We start from the raw sequence: 17,149 nt of genomic DNA on the forward strand, positions 1-17,149 counted from the left end.
TGGTGAAGATTCTCAGTCATCCAGGTCATGGTCATTCCAAAAAAAGGTAAAAAATAAAGCAACTGGACTTGTTTTCTGACTTTTTGAATTGTGAAAGCTTCCTGGAGAGGAAGCAAAACGTCTTCAACTACGGAAAACAAGTCCAGTTGCTTTGTTTTTTACCTTTTTTTTGGAATACACTGGGGATGTTCTTCACATCCCTTGAAAGCTACCGCATATTCTCGCGTTCCAATCACAAACCTGAATGCACATTGTTGGGACTGTGAGAGATAAAGAGATAAACCAACTCAAAATAAGACACATTTGTAAAGTGGAAGAAAAAAAAATTATATATATATATATATATATTTGATTTTTGTTTTTCTATGAATACAAATCTGAAAAGTCTGGCATGCATTTGTACTCTAGTACCATTAAACCAAGAAATATATGCAAGTGGCCGTCCAGCCCACTGTCGCTACATGCACAGGAGTGAATGCTGCAAGTCAATAACTCAATGCAATCTGCTGGGTTTCCTTTGATAGATGCAAATATGCATAAACTGACAGGCTGGGAGAAGAGAACATTAATCAGAGAAACACTCAAGACGTCTACGATAGCTCTGGAGGAGCTGCAGGGATCCATAGCCCATGTGGGAGAAGCTGTTAATAAGGGAACTATTAGTTGTGTATTTTACAAACATGGCTGTTCATCAGTAGCCTCGTGAGACCATCCTGATCTCGCAAGCTTTCAAGGTTTCACTCGCAGATCAGTCTGGCTACTTTCCGTTAAAGAAAATTTGGAGCCGTTCACCAAACGAACGTCCAATCAGCGTTGGCTTTGAGGTGGGTTGAGGTGTGACGCAACGAGAAGCGCGACAGTTCAGTCTAAAGAACATGGCGGCTTCAGCCGATGAAACTAGCGTTAGCGTGGCTATCGAGCAAGTTTTATCGGAATTACAGAGCATTTCTTTGCTGAGCTAACGAGCCTTTACCTGCAGCAGCAAGAGTAGCTTGGCTTGTGGTTGTGTTTTCGTCGTCGCTGTCAGTACGTCATATGCTTCGTTGATCTGATTGGTTTATTTGGCTTGTCTATCACCAATATAGGCCAATCAGCTAACCAGTATTTTCGCCCCTTCCCAAAATTACTTCAACGGAAGGTTTCCAGATGGATATGCGGAGCAAATCTATCTGGCGGAGTCAGGTGAGTTCATCAGCAGGTGGCAAAAAGGATTCAGAACACCTGCTTGCTCTTTGCCACAGGAGCACAGCAAACATGCTAAAGTTTCCCTTAGAACCGGCCAGGCTTGAATCCAAAATGCAAAAGCATGTTTATGTATGCTGACTGGAGAGGGGAGGGGGTTACTCTTCTGGGGCTGTACCTACGCGACAACCACCAATGCCAAGTTAGACTCACATGGCAGATGAGGGTGAGGGTGGGGGGGTGATTATTCTAATCAGCTGACAGGTAGCTGATTGGTTAAGTGCTTTTCATTTATCTACTATATGTTAGCATGACTTTTAGAGCACAGTGCTGACAGGTGAGCTGAGAGTGCTTTGTGGTCCTTCTGTGTGTTTTGGACGTCTCAGTTTGGGTTTGGTTACAAAGCGGGTGAGTTCCACATGGCGTCTGACGGAGATGAGCTTAGTTTGACAGACGGGGAGCTCAGCATTGAGTCTTGCCCACGGTGCCAGGCGCTAACAGACGGGCGCAGATACACGGACGCCACATTGTTGTGGTTTGGGAGAAAATGGATGAGGACAAAGGGAATCGGACACCCTCTCTGGACCCGGAGCGAGATGGGTGTTATGGCGAGCTCAGTGATGGCGCTGACAGCGAGGGGAGTCATTGTACTCACTGCACTCGGGGATGATGATGATGATGATGATGATGATGATGATGATGATGATGATGATGATGATGATGATGAAAGGGAGGATGATGCTGGAAAATAAGCCAGGAAGACCGGCTGGGAATGTTGAGTTATGATACAGCACCATCCATGCTGTACGGAAGTCATACCAAATGGAGAAGGTTAATAATTAAGTAAAATACACAGATTAAAAAAAAATCAACTGAAGAAGTTAAATTATTTTAGACTCTTTAGGGGTCATTTTAAGGGACTTTATCGTAACACGACAGGCTTTTAAATGGTTTAGATCCCACCATATTGATGTCTTAGAATGGCCAAGTAACAGTCCAGACCTGAATTCACAGGAGAATATGGGGCAAGGCTTGAAAATTGATCCCAAAAGACGCTCTACATCTAATCAGCCTGAGCTTGAAATATTGTTGCAAATTATGGTGGGAAAAAGTGTGACTGCATCTGCAGAGAAAAGGGCTTTATGAAGTGGGACTCAACTTACAAATTACAAATATTTGGGTACAATCCTCGACAATAAGCTGACGTTTAACATGAACAAGGACTTAACCTATTAAAAAAAAGGATTGCATCAATTGTATTTTTTAAGGAAGTTGAATATTGTTAGTGTAAAGAGAAGGATTATGAGTCTTTTTTATAGGTCTTTTATCAAATCCATTTTAATTTTCTCCATGGTTGCCTGGTTCGGTAGTCTGAGTCCTGAAAATAAAAACAGACTAAACAAAATCATTAAGACAGTAAATAAGATAATGGGCGTTGCCCAACCCTTTTCTAAATGACATTTTTATTTGTAGCACCACTCAGAAAGCCAAGTTGACTTCACAGTTTCCCTCAATGTGGGGCGACAGTGGCACAAAAGTATGGAGGTCACCTTCCAATTGCTGGGTTGCCGGTTTGATCCCCGTGCCGATCGTCTCAGTCGTTGTGTCCTTGGGCAAGACATTTTCCTCGCCTTGCCGGTACTGTCAGAGTACCTGCTGGTGCTGAGGTGTCATCTTGGGTAGCGGTGGCTGAGTGGTTAGATCGGTTCCATCCCTGCCGCCACTGTGTGTCCCTGATAGGGCTGACCGGGTATCGATTCAAATCTACAGAATCGATTTGAATCCAAATCTCAAGATTTGGAATCAATCTGAAAAACTTTTTTTTTTTAGTTGTTAACTGAATTTCATGTAGTTATGCAACATATTGACACCAGCATCAAATAAAAATGTAACTGCTCGTTAATGGCGGATGCAAGGACCAAACCCTCTTCCTGAATGTTGAGACATCTGCTTTCACAAACATGCTGTGGGGCATGATCAAACAGATCCAGGGTAGAAAACAGAGACACCAGAGATATCTACAGCTGCTATTTCTATTAAATTCAATTAAAAATACGTTATTTAACCAAAAGGGAAAATAAATAAGAACATTAACCTGGTGCATTATTAAAAATATGATATTAACATTCACCTCATGGACTGGGGTGTGAAGATTTTAATTATGGCAGGATTGGTCCTCCATATAAAGACTCCTGTGACGTATGTTGCGTCAATGCTTCCGACCACTAGGTGGAGCTTGGCGCTGTTTAGTTTTTGTCCTTCCGAGGTCTCAGAGCAGAAGAAGTACTAATAAACACGGACGCAGACTCGTGTCCGCGCAAGTAATCCTGGCTCACACAGTGATTTTTTTTTTTTGTTTTTAATCGATCTTTGGTTTTGAATCGATTTTTAAGAATTAATGAGAATCGATTCACAATTGAAAAATCTGTGCAAAGTCAGCCCTAGTCCCTGAGCAATACCCTTAGCTCCAGATTGCTTTAATAGGTGCCCACTGCTCCCTGGGATGGGTTAAAGAAGACAAATTTTGTTGGAATGTACAATTGCAATGACAAATAAAGGTTTCTCTCTTTCTCTTCCAGCTTTTCCCCTCTGGGCGAAGGTTTAAGCGTCCTAGGATAAAAACAAACATATGGAAAAACTTTTTTGTACCTACAGCAATCGGTCTATAAGCTTGAGTACTTTTTAGATTTTTCTTTTTAGATTTCTTTTAATGGAATTTTTGTTTGTTCTTACAAGGTTGTATTTATGAGGTTGCAAATGCATTGTGCTGTATGTAATATGTATGCATGTATGAGAATGCCTAGCTGCAAGACAAATTTCTCCCACGGGGAGCAATAAAGGAACCGAACTGAACCGAGTTAAAGGGGGGCTCAACAAAGATGGACACCACAGATTTTTATTCATTCAAGATTTCTCAACGTTGCCTGCAATATGAATTATTGCGTTATTTTTGTGTTCACAAACACACGCGAATGTGCAGAGTGAAGAGTGCTACAAATTATTAATCTGGCTGGCCAGGTTAAAAATGAATTATCCTTCTACCTCACAATTGTGCACTACTTGGTTGTTACTTAAGCAAATAAAATTTCGTCAAAATACATTGAAGTCTGTGGTTGTGACATGGGAAAAAATGCAAAAAGGCCCTCTAAGCTGCTTCAGACTGAACTTTGTTTCACTAACAACTCAGCAATGTAACAAGCCAGCCAACCCCTGGCCTTTTCTTTTTTATGCTACAGCTGAGTATGATTTTGGGACCATTTAATGAATTTGGAAGATTTGCATTCTGTTTATAAGGTGAATCAGATTGACTTTCACAGCACAGGGACTGCAGCAGGACCCCAACATCTGAACTTTTTGTTATTTAGACACTATTTAATATACATGTGTATTTTTTTCCCTACAATGTATGGATCTTACAAAAGACAACCCCCCACAAGGTGTACGTCAATAACGAACAGCAACATCCAAGGTTTGCACTGTCATTCGCGACTCTTTTCAAACACCGCCAATAAAGAGGTCATCAATAACCATAAACGACTCGACTGCACTTTGAAGGTTATGGCTTATTTTGATCTAAGTAGTAAGTAGTAGCTGTCAGCGCCTGCAATGTTTTCCCTCCTACATATTTCCTAATGTGTTCTGACTCACACTCGCTTCAAAAGATGTTCCCGGCACGTTGATTATGTCAGTAAATTATGGTCTCATCTATCAGAGGCTCGGATAATGTTCACCACATTAGAAGGAGCCAAAACTGGAACAAATTGGGGTTTCATGCTTTACGCCGGGGCATCATTGTTCCGGCTCTAAATGGTGGGAATTGCCCTTTGGATTTATTTCCACTCGGAGCGATGATGAGGTCATGCGCCTCTTCAAACTTCGGGATATAACTGTACTTCTGTTCAACTCGCACGTTGAGGGTTGTGTGTAAATATCTTGCCTGATTTAAAGATATTAAGGCACTAACGTCCTCTTGGGAGTTTCTAATTGCAGTGAGAGGCTGAGCAAATATGCCGGGATTACAATAGATTCCACGTCGTCTCATGAAGCCCTGAAAGGGGTGGGAGGGTGCAGCGGAGGCCCCTGAATAAACAACCATTAAATTTTCCCTGCACCAGTATATGGGGGGGGGGGATCTTCAGTCTTTGCGTTAAAGCAACCAAAACACAAAGCCATGACCCAAGGAGAGTTGAAATTACAAGCGAAAATCAGATCTGTGTGCCCACTATACGTTTTCTAGGCTGAGAAGATGGGTGTAAGCTGGAAAAGGCAGAGGTAGATGTGTGAAGCAGGAGATTGGGGGATAAAGTAGGGGTGGAGAAGATGAAAGCTTTGTTGTGTTGATGCTTAATGAGCTGGAAAACACAATTGAACTTCTCTGACTGTGGAAATCGCTGTGAGGGCATCGTAAATTAGCACCAGTGTGGGAGCTGGCCCGCTGGTAGAAAGAGGGCTTTGTGTGGCGAGGACATCCTAAGAGGCAAAAAGCTGCTGAGATCTTCCGCATTTTTTTTCTCCTCCTCCATAATGTGATCTGCCACTAAAGTTCAGCGGTCGTTCTTAGACGCAGAAAGGAAGTGCTATTGGGAATCAGCCTCTTTTTTTTCTGCTCTTAAATCTCACCTGATCCACGTCTAAAGGCCTTTTTATTCAAAATGGTAACGCCACAAAAAGTGGGAAAAAGGAGAAGATGTGCCTAATTCTCCTCTGATATTTGGAGAGCTCCAAAGGATGGCTCTTCATTCTGGCTTTGCAAGCTTGGCACATGCCTTCTGTTACTAAGTGGCTTCATATTGAAAGGCTCTGTGGCCGCCATTCTCTCTCCCCCTGGGTGCCAGCCTCTCTGCCCTGGCAGCTGCTGGGCTTCAGAAAGGACCCATAGTTTCCACTCTGCAGGTGAGCTGCACAACCAAAACAGGGCCCCTCAAAGGCCCTTTCAGAGTCTCAATAGGAAACTGACTTGGGGAGAGAGGAGCGGGCACACAATGGCCGCCTTCACCGGACACAGAGAAGATGGAGATGAGCTATTGGGCTTCTGCTTTAGTGTTCCTTATAGCCATGTCGGGGAGAGGTGAGGAGTGAAGAGAGGAGAGGATGAGCCCCCCCCCCTTTTGGAGTCCATGAAGGCGTGGCTCTCTCTGCTGCTGTGTGGGGACCTCCTGTCACCCCCCGCTTGTCTGGAAACCTGTTGAAATGCAACGTTTTCTCCGGTGTCCAGGAGGACACGCCCATCTACGCATCCCTCGTTCCTACTCTCTCCTCCTGTCTGGTTTTTCCGACCGCTTGGACTTCCAAAGCTCTTGTATTTGGTGTAGGGAAAAAAGTAATTGAACTTCTATTACTCTCTGTTATCTATCTAGGAATGTCTGGTGTTCCCAGTGATGGCTTGTGGCAAACTGCAAACATGACTTGCTCTTAACTGTGGCTTTCTGCTTACCAGTCTCTAATAAAAGCCAGGCGTGTTGGATGCACAACCAACAGTGGCCTGGAGAGCAGATTCTCCACAGAGAAGCTGAGGATCTCTGGAGCTCCTCTGAACTTAACACGCATCTCTTGGCTGCTTCTCCGATCAATGCTCTCCTTGTTCAGCCTCTAGGTTTATGTGGCTGCTCAGGTTTATAGCCGTACCACGGTATTTCTATTTCCAGAAAATGGATTGAACATAGATCTGTGGGATGTTCAAAGCTTTCAACATTGTTTTATGACCTAACCACTGCTTTAAACCATATCCCCGATTCCCTGTCTGCTGTTTCTTGGTCTTCATGACGTCTCTAGCAGACCTTTGAGGTCTTCACAGAAGTGCTGGATGTGTACAAAGAGCTGGTTTAAGGGCATGCTCCGATGGCACAGGGGTAGTGTGCATGACCCATGAACGGAAACATTAGTCCGTGACACTGCTGTCTTTACCCCTCTCAAACCCCCTTTCCTGTCAGCCTACTTTGTAAAAAATAAGCCAATAGTGCTACAAAAAACCCCAGAAAAAAAAATATAATATAGATATATATCTATCTTTTTCTTTCTCTGTATTTATATATATACAGTATTTATATATATATATATATATATATATATATATATATATATATATATATATTTATATATATATATATATATATATAAACGATCTGGTTTAACACAGGTTACTCATTAGGTGACTTCTGAAGCGGACCGGTTCTGCTGGTGTCAGTCTAAAGGGGCTGAATACGAAAACAAACTCCGCTTTTCTCATTGTTTTTGTAACAAACCTTAAAGACCATATATAGGGTTTTCCCTCCACTTTACAGCTACATGCAAATTTTGTGTTTGTCTTTTTCACAACATTTCAAGAGGATCTATAGAGGTTCATGGTTGTAATAATGAGGACAAACCATTAAATATATCATGGGGTCATGAACTCTTTGGGAAAGCACTGTAAGAGTTGTGAGCTTTAATATGAGGTTCAACCTCATTTCTGGCTTGAAGCAAGATTTCTATCCTGCTAACCTGTGACATAAAATATGTTTCGATTTGCCCCAATTATAATTTAATAAACTGACAGCGTCTTGCCATAGTTAATCATTAAAACTGTGCTCGTTTTCCTGATTTAAGGATGTAGATTGTTTTGTAACTGGTATTTTTTTTTTTGGTGAAATTCCCATCAGGCTTAATTATAGCAACTGTTATTTTAATTATGCCCATACCTCTTCCTCCCCTGCCAGTTACTTTCATATTGTACTCTTTTGTTATTGTTTACATTTCCCAAGCAGTTTTAAAAACAGTACTTTCTGAAGGATTATTATGGCTTTAGCTCTCTAATATCATCACGCTGGTGAAAAAGATGCTATCAGTCGCTGTCTCATTTTTCCTTTCTTCTCGCTGCCTCCCTCCCCTTCTTTAATCAGTTCCCCTCTCTGTTATTGCTGGCCCCCGAGGCGGTTTGCCTCCTTGCTAAACTGCTTTCATAAGCCTGTCACCAAAAGCCCGCTCAGATGTCTGCCAGACCCTTTAAACCCCGTGCAGCTGACCCCGCCATCATTATGGAATCGCAGACACCGACGCGGTTCACAACTTCTGAAGCCAGGGATGATTTTCCCTCCTAAAGGTAGCTGAGCACTTTTGAAAGGTTAAGTTGAACAGGAGCTCTGGTTGTAGAGCAGGCTGGTTGGAGGTTGACTGAAGGATGCTGTTCAGACGTGCAGACATATATATATATATATATATATATATATATATATATATATATATATATATATATATATTTATATATATATATATATGAAACGACAAGCTTCATGTTCCCCTTTCCGTGAGGGTTTCGGGAGAAAGAAGCATTTCCTGCCGTGAGTCCAGCTGGGAGTGATTTAGACCCATTGGTAAAATCCCGCTCTGGCATGCGTTTCCTCAGGGAAGTTCACAGGGCTATGTAAACCAACAATGTAACTGTAACCCTCACACCAACCCTGCTCAGTCAGAGTCATCTTGTGCTGGTTTGTTTACAGCGAGCATTCTGAGACTCGTTATTGTGTTGATTTAATTCACGGTGACTTTTAAATTTAATTTGTTTGTGTAAAAAAGAAAAAAAAGAAGTACCTTGCAGCTGCTAAAGCATATTCGAGTCAGCAAATATGTGCAGAGGATTTTAAAAGAGTATGCGACTCTGTTATAAATATCCATCAGAAATTATTTGATAATACTTCCACTGCATCAACAATTTAACTGAAAGCAAAAATATATGTTAGACGAAACAAACACATTGCATACTATTAAACAAATGCTTAATCAAAGCACATTTTGATGTTCTCTGTTCGTAGTCTTTCAGCATGGCAAAGCTTGATTAGGAAATATTTATCTAACCTTTAGACTTGAAAGTTGCTTTAGAGCTTATGTGCTTAGATGTGTTTCTTTCCTGGGTGAAGCCACAGATGGAGCAAGTACTGCCATTATTCTTTTACTTTTCTCTCACATAGAAAGTACTCCTGGTTCAGCACTTCTGTGCTCTCTTTGTCTGTCTCTGCTCCTTCCTCTAAAAGCTCCAGTCGGTCGTGTCAGATGGCCGTTCACACTGAGCCTGGTTCTGCTGGCTTCTTCCTGTTAAACAGGAGTTTTCCTCTCCACTGTCGCTACATGCATGCTCTGTATGAGGGATTGCCGCAAAGTCAACGACACAATGCAAGTGGCTGTCCAGCCCACTGTCGCTACATGCACAGGAGTGAATGCTGCAAGTCAATAACTCAATGCAATCTGCTGGGTTTCCTTTGATAGAAACCTTTTAATCAATCTATGTGATTTGAAAGAACAGAATTTGCAAAGTGCCTAGAAGTGATATTTTGTAAACTGGTGCTATAAAAATAAGCTGAATGTCCTGATGAAGTCATCTTTTGGGTGATTTGGATGTATGACATGTTTCTCTGAGGGCGTAGTGTTCTTTCGGTGATCTGGAGCTTGGGCTTGAATATTTTCCTATTTGGTTTAATCAGACCATAACACCTTGTCCCACAAAGTTTGATTGTTTTTTGTGGAATAAAAGCTTAGCAGCTCTACAGCTTAGCCCAGACATAAAGGGACATTTGGAGGAAATGTCTCACAAGTCATTATTTGTGTTCTCATTAAAAAACAAATATTCATAAACAGCCAATTTCTACTCCACCAAATGGGCATAACAAGCTAAACTCCCATATTCGTCACTTTTGTGGGAACACCCAGTTCCTGGTTTTGTGATCTTGGGTGACTTTACTGAAAGATGAGGCTTTGGCTGCTTAGTAGTCATGAAAACAATTTTGTTTAATTTCCATTTAATTTAAGTTTACCTCTACTTTTAATTAACCTTAGGTTGGGCCTTATATATTAGATTTACCATGCTTTTTTAATCTATCTATCTATCTATCTATCTATCTATCTATCTATCTATCTATCTATCTATCTATCTATCTATCTATCTATCTATCTATCTATCTATCTATCTATCTATCTATCTATCTATCTATCTATCTATCTATCTATCTATCTATCTTTCTCTCTCTCTCTCCTCCTCTCTCTCTCCTCATCTCTCTCTCTCTCTCTCTCTATATATATATATATATATATATATATATATATATATATATATATATATATATATATATATATATATATATATTAAGCATGGTAAATATAATATATAAGGCCCAACCTAAGGTTAATTAAAAGTAGAGGTAAACTTAAATCAAATGGAAATTAAACAGAAATTTGTTTTCATGACTACTAAGCAGCCATATATATATATATATATATATATATATATATATATATATTAATGTCTTTATTGTTACAAAGTGTTCAGATTGAATGTAGATTTTAGTTAACTTTTACTTATAAATGTATCAATGAAAATGTATTTATTAGGATTTTTTTGTTTTTATCAGGATATTAGAATCCATATTTATTCAACATTTTTACATCAACCTTTATTGCTCTGTTTCTGTCATCATCATTGACCTTAATGTGTTTCTTTAGATCAGCAAAATCACCTCTCTTATTTTCAACTGAGGTCATGAACATTCTCACCTTTTCAAACAATATTTGAATATTTAAAGGTACTAAATATTGCAGATGCTAGGAAATCCAATAAGGCACTGAACTTTAAGGTATTACGTTTTTTTCTGAAGAAGTTCATCTGTTGGCTTTCTAATATTGGCCTCATTTAAAATTCTTTTACCCATTTACTGAACAACAAAAGGTGATGTAATGGGAGATGTTTCCACCCAAACACAAATAGTACAATACAAATAATATAACAGGTATTGACAACTGTGCTGAATCCCAAATTAGATCCTAAGTTAACACGTTTTTACGTTTATATATTTATATGTATGTATTTATATATACAACAAACAATTTCAGATGCTATTTCCAGTTCCAAATCAATTAAAAAAGGCTAAATTGTGGATTAATTTTACCAGCAATGGTACATTTAGTTATCACCAATCTCCCTAAACTTTTGGCAGTCATGCAGTTGATGCAGCAGAAAGTGAGCTGATGATGACATCTCTGTCCTCTGTTCCCACTGCAGCTCTTCTGTGCTCTGCTTCCCGCAGGTCTGCAGATACACGATCAGGCTGAAATGGTTGGAGCCCGGCTTTCCACAGGGTAGAGGGTGGGGACAAAGCAGGGTCAGGAAGCACAGAATCTGCAAGGCGACTACGATACGCACCGCACAGACACTGAGGAGCTGTCATCAAGGTGCTGTTGGAGCTTATTTAGGGATCTGATTCACATCCTCTGACTGTACCTAGAATTGTCCAAATGACTGTGAATTTTGTGGAGGAGGAGGAATGAAGGTTTTTCTAGTCTGACTGACTCACAAAGGAAAGATTCCTAACAGGCGATGAATTGTAATTGTGACAAAACCCATTTACAGAGGAAGAAAAACAGAATAATAAGTCATTTGTTTCAAGCTGTAAAGTGATCAAATTGATTTAAAATGATGTTATAGCACTTTCTAAATAATAATTTAAGAACCTCTGTTGTTTTTATTATTAATATTAGTAGTAGTAATTGTAGTATAAGGAGTAGTAATAGTAATAGTTCTAACAGTAATAGTAGTAATGGTAGTATTAGTAGCATTGACAGTAGTAGTAAATGTGGTAATCTAACACATATAACACTACTGTTGAATTTTGCATTTCAATATTCAAATCGACTTTAGCAAGGAAAACTAAATACTGGGAGAACTGAAATGTTCAACACATCAAAGCCTGTTTATCTACACATCTTATTACGGAAAGTGAATCTGCAGCAGATAATACAACAATAGTTGTTCTCTGTGTTTCCAAGGTTGGTGATACCCCCACCCTCTAGAAGAAGAAAGAAAGTTTGTTTTACCAATTTAATTTTCTGTGTCCATGTTTGTATTTTGATAATGCAACATTGGTGTTTCACACTTAAGGCTATAGTCCACAAAATATGCAGTAAATAGCTCCTCCTTGGCATATGTTGTTTTGTTTTACTTCTCTTAAAGAGTGTACAAACTGACCTGGTCTGTGCAGAATGTTGTGTGTATCGAAAGCAGAAGGAGGCACACGTTTCTTCAATAAGGAAGAAAGAACCGTGTTCTTGTAACTCAATCTTTCTGTAGCAGACAGCTTTTCATTAAGGAACAGCGGGGTCCTCTCTTTAAACCAGGAGCATCGGGACAGATGGGACCTTGACACGCAAACAGAAACCTAGACAAACCTGGAGTGTGGCAAACACAGCCTGAGGATTTCTGGAGTCAGTGAGACCAGAGGAGCTGATGCCAGCAGAGTGAAACGTGTGAAAACTCACGTCCCCACCTGTATTCATACTTAACACCTGTGCTTGCTCAGTGTTTCTCTTTTTTTAATATGCTCCCCTCTGTGTTCATCCAGCGGAAGGCTCTGTGATGAATTTCATGATGCTGGGGGTCAGTGGTTAAAGGTTAAGGGTACTCCAGCTGGCTAGCAGGGCTTCGTCGGACTCCAGTCAGGAGGCATTCAGTGTCTGATGAAGGAGGAAGACCGGGGGCTGGAGGGTGAACTAAAGTCCTCCGTGCTTTTGTGTCTTTGTGTCTGAAGATTCATGTTTGATGTTCTCTCCCTCAAGGCTTAATTTCTGGCATGAATCATCGCAAAACATGATCTTACAGAAAAGCAACTGAGGTTCACAAAGTCACTCATCCCAAAATGCGGACTTATATTACAGAGGAACTTATATTACCGAGGAAAAGGGAAGGAAGAGGGCTAAATTCAAATGCAGACCCCAGTTTTTAACAGATTTTTATTTGTAACATGAATAAAATAAAATTATTTTCTTTCCACTTCGCTGTGATGCACTCCTTTGTTTTGTTCTATCATACAATCCCTATAAAATCCAATAAACATAAATACTTTTGCAGGACACCGTGTCCATAATCATCCCTTCTTCAGTAGAAGCTGCGTGAAAACCAGCAACTATTTGCGCTAGAGCCTGGATGGCTTTAAAACTGGACCATGGCCATTTGTTTCCTGCAGTGTTCACTGATTGGGTCATTATTTAAAAAAAACAAAAAACAAACAAACAACAAAAAAAAAACAATTTTTGTTTTCCTCAATAATTTCTAGGTCTTTAATGTTTCCCTTGCAAATTTGAAGAAAAAACCTAAGTTGGAGATTCTAGCGCGGAAGCGTAACGTTGTAAGGTGAGAAAACCCAAACAGCCTTTGAACAAACATTTTGTGGTGGCTAAGAAAACAAATGTAAAAAAACAAAAAAACATTAATATTCTAGAGCACCAACTAAATAATTCTTTCTAAATAATTTTGAGTTTATTTCAGACAGACTATAACAGACTAAACACTAGAAAGAAATGTGTTGTACCAAATTAGTATATACATTTCATTATATACTGTATAGATTATACTGATGAACCAACAAAGTCATTTTTATAACTGTGCAACATCTTCATTCTCCCTGGCATTTATTAAAAAAATATTTTTATTGAATTATTTAAAAATAACTTTACTTCAGTTCTGTCCTGCTCGTTGGTACCAACACTACTTCAGCCTAAGGTGCTTTTATGGTTCTCTAAAGCCCACGTTTGTTAATTTTGCTGCTTTATTTACTGTGAAAATTGGAAATTATGCACACGCTGCTTTATTAGATACACTTGTTTGATTGCTTATTAATACAGATATTTGATCAGCGAATAAAATGGCAGTAACTCAATCCATTTTCATGACCTGCTGAAGTTCAGACCAAGCATGAAAATAGGAAAGGAAGGCGATTTCAGGGACTTTAAATGTAGCATGGCTGTTGGCGCCGGACAAGCTGGTCAGAGTATTTCAGATATCGCAGATCTGCTGAGGTTTTTCCACCACATCCGTCTCTCAGGTTTACAGAAGGGTCTGAAAAAGCACATCAAGTTTGCAGCAGTTGTGTACCCAACAATGTGTCTTTGGCCTCAGAGCTCTGATGGCTTCCAGCAGCAGCAGCGGATCACTCTGGGCTTCACAGCCGTCTGACAACAAAAAATTGGAGAGTCTCAACATTATTAACAATATTATATTTTATCCTCATGTCTGTGTTTTGATCCGTCAACTTTAGCTCAGTCTTCACTCTCTGTTGTCAAATTTCCATACCAACCCTAAAATGGAGTAAACCCTACAAATGTGCATGTAATGCAGCCGCTGAAGTGTTGGATTTTGTCTGAGAATAATTTAAAAGTATTTTAGATGGGTTTCTATAACCGTGTGCCTAGAGACGAGGTATTGTGAAGAAAACACGCTTAAGCCCCCCCCCCCCCCCTGTTTCTCTAGCAGTTGGTAGATCCTTCAAATTGCCAAAGAGAGCCACATGTGCCGCTCATTGGCATGAAGTCTGTTTGATTTAATAGAGTTTTCCAAAACATTAGCTCTCCTCAAGTGGAAAATCTTTTTAATGAGAAGCGCACAAAACACAGTAAATAGCTATTAGGCTCACTTTAACAGCTCCCACATGTTTACTGTGTTTATGAGGGGTGTGCCTGAGAGAGGGGAGCGTTTTTGACCTGTTTCTGCACTGGGGGAGAAACTGAAAAAGACCACCTGAGCTTTTCCTTCACACACACACACACACACACACACAGACTCAAAGCGGTGTGTAAAGGCCCGGCACCGGTTGTTCAGATTAGCCGCTGTGGACAAAAAGATGAAGCCCCTTGTTGTGTGTCTCCCTCCAACAAATAGTGTCCAAATACCCTGCCGTCCGTTACGTAACAACAGGCTCCTCTGTCTGCCCGCTGCAGAGCTGTGTGGCCCCTGATCCGTCTCCTGCTATTGTCGCCGGAAAGCTGTCCTGGGAATTACGCGCAGTCATCAGGTAGCTCAAAGATCCCAGACTGTCTGCATCCTCGCGACTCTGTTTTACTCACCTCAAACCCCTTATAGAAATTAACTTTTCATTCGAAAAAAAAAAGCTAAATCTTAAAACGCATTAGAAAGGCTGGATGTATCCTTCCTCTGTGTTCTGCCATGGAGGTCCTTCCCTCGCACCCTGTAATTGTTGCTTTAAACTTCATTAGATGTCTGATGTGTGTTTAATGAACGTCGGTGAAGCATCAGTTAAGTTAATTGCAGATCATTGAGATAATTTCAGTAATTTAGAAAACCCCAGCTTTCCAACCAGTGTCTGTCTTTTTCTCTTTTTCTTTTTTCTTGGAAGGAGGGGGGTGGGTTGGTATTGACTGAACAGGCAGAGCTGTGGTTAGCCGATGCTGGAGGACGGCCTTTATGGGATTTACTGACAGTAATGATGCTCATCATGAGGTGTCAGATTATTGTTTTAGTGAGCTGAAGCTCCTTTTATGTGTTTCCTTCTCTTTTATGGCAAAGAGCCGTACAAACTGCGCCGAGGTTTAGTGTGGAGTCTCCTGTCTCCAGCTGACGGCCACCTGTTAAATAACATGTTCTCTATTTGTTTCCTATACCAGCGGAGATGGCTTTGTGACAATGAAACATGGCAGCTGCATTTATAAAACTTGGTGCTATTATTAACTGAATAGCAGAGCTAATATGCGGCGCTTTAACTGTGGTTAAAAGAAAGAACATGAAAAGGCCTCTTCGTTTCCTGTATCACACAACTGTATATGTGATCTAGCAAACTTATGCTTAGCATATGTTTGCATGCTTTATTAACCCACTATTACACACTACTACTTTATTAACCCACTGTTACACCACACATCATCGTCTTTTGAACAGTAAAAGACAAACATTTTATACAGGGTAAAATAGGTATTGCACAGCATTGACATTTTTCTCAGTTAATATAAAGTCATATTCAATAAGTTAGTGTGTGCAATTCTGAGAGGCTTGCTTGTTAGATTAAAAGTACTTTTTGAAAAATAAAAAGCAGAATTTAAGCCGTTATTAAACATGCTTTTCATTAAGCTCCTATTTCTGCATGAAAGATGTTGCTTTTTTATTGGTCTGATTCTGTTTATTCTGTGTTTTTATTAGCAGGCAATTGAAAAAGAATTTCATAAAAATATTTTCATAATTAACGGAAATAAAGGCGATAAACATCATCGGTCTGAGTTAATCTATGGGGTTCCCCTTAGTGAACTGAGTTCCTGAAATAAATGAAGTTTTCAATAATATTCTAATTTATGGAATATGACTGTATCTCTAATATTTCACACCAGATGCCAGCAAAACATTTGAATCATCCACACATACTAAGAAATCCTAAAAAAAAAGTAGTCCACAAATGAAGTTATGGGTAAAATGCTGAAAAGGAGGAAAAAGATATGCAAAAAGGCATAAAAAGCCCAAAAAGCAGCTGAAATTAAACAGTATTGCACACGAACCGGTAAAAACAAAGCGACCTTCACAAAAAGTCTCGTCATTGCTAAACAAACTCCTGGTAATAATTCCAGCTCCGTTTATAAACTTCTGAACGGTCCAGCGAGCGCCACTTGCAATATTTGTGGCAGAGGAGTCTAAAAGCATGATCAAATAAGAGCGCTTCAGAAAGACCTGGAATTAGCAGAGACATTTATTTCTCATGTTAACAGTAAGCTATGCTTTCAGCCACTATGTCCTCTTTACACACTCAATGCGCAGTCGAGACTCTTGCTGAAGTTTGCCTTAAATTTTTAATTCGCTGGGAGAATGTAGTCTGGTCAGACTGAGCCGAAGAGAACGTATTTATCATTTAATATAAAGTAAAACAGGCTGAATGAAGATAGGATGATCTGCTACTAATATTTAAAGATGTAAATTGATAAGGTAGTCACAGTGATTAATGTCTTTAGTAAGAGAAAAATGTAGAATGCATTATTTCTATTCTGGACATATAAATAAACAGGTTGGAAACTAATGGGTGGTTTACTTTACTGCTGTTTTTAATGCACCATGTAGACAAGATAAAGAATGATTTATTACACGCAGCTGACTTCACTAAGTTAAGCGAATACAAAGGTCACGAAAACATAGCCGGTTTATTGGTGGAACTTTGCTCGTTTTTTTTTCATGCTTCAG

This window comes from Fundulus heteroclitus, chromosome 22 (assembly GCF_011125445.2).
Source record: "Fundulus heteroclitus isolate FHET01 chromosome 22, MU-UCD_Fhet_4.1, whole genome shotgun sequence".
NCBI lineage: Eukaryota > Metazoa > Chordata > Actinopteri > Cyprinodontiformes > Fundulidae > Fundulus > Fundulus heteroclitus.